Below are 3,897 nucleotides of genomic sequence, written 5' to 3'. Positions count from 1 at the left end.
TTGAGCCATAACTGCGAGGAGCAAAGTCATGCTCATCAGCAGCAATCTTGTGGATTCCATGATTACATTTTCCATCTTGAAACTTACTTATTTCCTCCTACCAATAAAAGGGTTTGAAATGTAAGTTGAGAAAAAGAACAACACAAAGGTAAAGGAGCAATGCCCCTTGGATTTGAGGATTTTGGTGGGCGAACTGAAATTCTATGTTCCCGAGGACTCAAGGCCCAGCATCCAGAGCCTTTTTTAGGCTCATAAAAACCTGCAGCCAAACTGCAAGTGAAAAACTATGTACCTGCCATCCAGAGACAGAGCAGAAAAAGCAGCAGGCCTGAGATTCACGTAAGATATTCGAACAAGCTGGCCCCAAAAGCAGGAACAATTGTGATAGATATTTGACACAAATACAGATCTTTTACATTTTTAAATAAACAAAATGTGATGTTTTATATGTTTCAAAATACCACAGCATCCAGCAGTGCTTAGAGTATGATAATATAACATGAACAGTCAATGAATTTGGTTTAAGATATTTACAAACCATTGTTAGTCCTACAAAAGCTAAAGGAATCAAGTATGTCCTCTATAGTCTACTGAAATTAAATCAGAACGATGTTTTTGTTTGTTTTCAGCTATTCACTTCCCTTTGATAAGGGCTGATTAGAAAACACTGGACTCTTCTATTTTTCTCTCAGAATAAAACAAGCTATCCATTTCTTTGAGGGTCCACTACTTCATTACACTCCTCTTTCTGGCAGGTCTAAGTATTTCCTGACGTTCCTAAAGCTGGAAGATGAGATGTAAGCAAATGAAATCTCCTTTCAGCCCTTCTCCCCCTAAATACTACAGCAAACACTAAAATATATAAGTAATTAAACCTAGTGTGCAAGAAAGAACCATTTCCAGAAAGAAGTACTAACAGGGCTAATCTGGGAAGTGAGTTATAGAAGCCATACTCACCTGTTCTGAAGAAGCAACTGCTATGAAGGCTTCCGAGCACTTCGCCAGCCTGCCAACCTTCTTTACTGTGCAAAGGGTAATTGTCTCCAAGACAATGAGCAATAGTTACATTGCTCTGGATCTCAATCCAGCCTGCTTATCTCAAGATTTGTAGATTCACTGAAGTCCGTTTGGCAACTGAGTGCCACACCCTGATTGATGTATTGCCATTGACCCACAGAAACAGTGAACAGTGAACTTCAGGGCCAGATTCTGCTGTCTTTATGCATGGAGACCTTCTAGCCTGCGTAGACGTTTGTTGTCTAGAATTAAGAGAATTTGGTTTGAATATTTAAAACTTGAGGATCTGGGATTGAAGAAATGACATAGGTGATAAAAGTGATGGCTGTAAAACCTCACAACCTGAGTTCAGATATCCAACACCCATGTAAAATGCTGGACAGTGCAATGCATATTTGTAATTCCAGCACAGCGTTTGTCAGGCAGAGAGAAGAATAATGCTGGGACTTGCTGACCAGAGTCTAGCCAGATTGGTTGACTCCAGGGTTACTTAAAGATCCTCTTTCAAAGAAAAAAAAGGTAGAAAATGAATGGGGAAGAACATCAATCAGACATAGTCTCTTACACACACACACATAGACACACATGTGCATACACACCCACAGTCACACCCCTACACACATACACATACACACAATCACACACATATAGATAAACATATACCGACACACAGACAGATATATACACACAGACACATACACATACTTGCACACAAATATGTGCACACACACACATACACACACATATATGCATACAACTTCCAAACACATGCACACATAGACACATAAACATACATACAAACACACACACATACAGGCACTCACATACATAGATGCATACACACACATATACACACTACATACACACACACAAACACATATACACACTTGCATACATATATGTACACACTCTCACATACACACACATACATATATACACTCACATACATACATACAATTCACAAACACACACACATACACATACATATGCACATACACATACAAACACACATACACATAAACACACACACATACATACACACTGACACACATACACAAACATACATACACTGACACACACATGTACACACTCACATAGACATAAACACACGTATATATATATATATATACTCACATACACACATATAGCTCACAAACAGAAACACATGCACACACATGTACACATACATACACACAAACACACACACTCAGACACACATACATACCCACACAGAGAAAGTAAAGGGATAAGTCTGAAGAAATGGTGTTTTTTCTGCTTCCCAGAGGAAGGAGTAGGGAGTTAGGAGAGCTCAGGTAACCATAATATTCACAAATGGAGCAACAATCTATTCGTTCTTTGTTTTGACTCAATTAGTTGTAAGTTAAGAACTCTGAAGTTCTTATCTGATGCTCTCTAATTGACCACCTCTTCTTTTTTCAGGCAGGTGATATAAAGAGGTTTTTTTTCTTAGCATGGAGATTCACTTTGTTTTGAAAGAAAAAAACAAAAAACAAAAAAACTCTTTGACTCATTTTCCTTGGGTAGATTTGCTGTAGTGTTTTAACATCTGAAACTGCCACGCATGGATTTTACTTTCTCAAGCATTAAATGGCAGCAAGCTTGTACTAGCTGATGGAAATATGAGCTGAGAGACAATGGCACCATATGGAGTGGGGACGGCATAATGAACCAGGAAAGCAAGAACTAAATGAGTCAGGCAGCTCCAAATAGAAAACAAGGTTAGCACACTCCTCCAAAATTAGCACACACAGTGCAGTAAACACCACCTTCTACACCTGCCTGATACCTCACTCATTACAACTAATGTCTTCATAAGGATGCAGCTAGCTCTCATAAACTATGAAGAAAACCAGAAAGACATTTTGACACTGTATTGTTAGTATAACATCAGACTATCCTTTGACTCACCTTGTCACCTTTCCAACTATGATGAAAAATGTCATGATGGGTAATATGACCTTTTAGGAAGCCTGCAGTCATGGCTGGGATTTGTATAATAGACTATTTTACTAATAGTAACTATTTTTATGGAGCCATGAGTTTGGGATGTTGGTACACAAAGTGGCAGTGTCTTATAACTGGCTTAGGACTCACCATTTTGGCATTTTATGACTTGCATTCCTATTCAATAACTGTGACGTCAGTGACTGCAACAAAAATACTTGCATGTACTTCAACATTAAAAATACCACGATATTCCATATTCCACAGCATTATGAACCTGCCAAGAAAGTTACAATAATTAGACTAGAAGTCTTAGAATAAGAGATTTAGAATACATTCATCATTTTGGTCACTAGAATGATTTTAATAATACAGAAGACCTAGAAAACTTGACAGACGTAACAGCAATAAACTATGTGTGTGCTGGATTTGTACATAAAATATATTGTTTAAACCTAAAGAGAAGCTGTTAATTGAGTTTTACTCTCCACATTACATGTACGAACTTAAAGAATTTGCTCACCTCGCAGTAAATTAGAGACCAAAATAAGCCTGGAAGAACGGTAGTAAGACCTGCATCAGGATGGTACAAGCTCATAGAGGCAGTACTGACAAATTCAAAAGCTCATTAAATTTGTATGAGGCGTAACCGACACCCAAGGTCACAGGACTTAAAACAGTGTGGCTCTAAAACTTGTGACCTCAGCCTCTTTCTCCTTCTTTCATTCCTGATAGATTCTAGATAAATAAAAAGAATACTAACAATATGTTGAAAGGAAGGAAGGAAGGAAGGAAGGAAGGAAGGAAGGAAGGAAGGAAGGAAGGAAGGAAGGAAGGAAGAGACAGAGGGAGGGAGGGAGGGAGGGAGAGAGAGAGAGAGAGAGAGAGAGAGAGAGAGAGAGAGAGAGAGAGAGA

Source organism: Grammomys surdaster, unplaced genomic scaffold (assembly GCF_004785775.1).
Source record: "Grammomys surdaster isolate TR1022 unplaced genomic scaffold, NIH_TR_1.0 126298, whole genome shotgun sequence".
Taxonomy (NCBI): Eukaryota; Metazoa; Chordata; class Mammalia; order Rodentia; family Muridae; genus Grammomys; species Grammomys surdaster.
Note: the sequence above shows the minus strand (reverse complement) of the source record.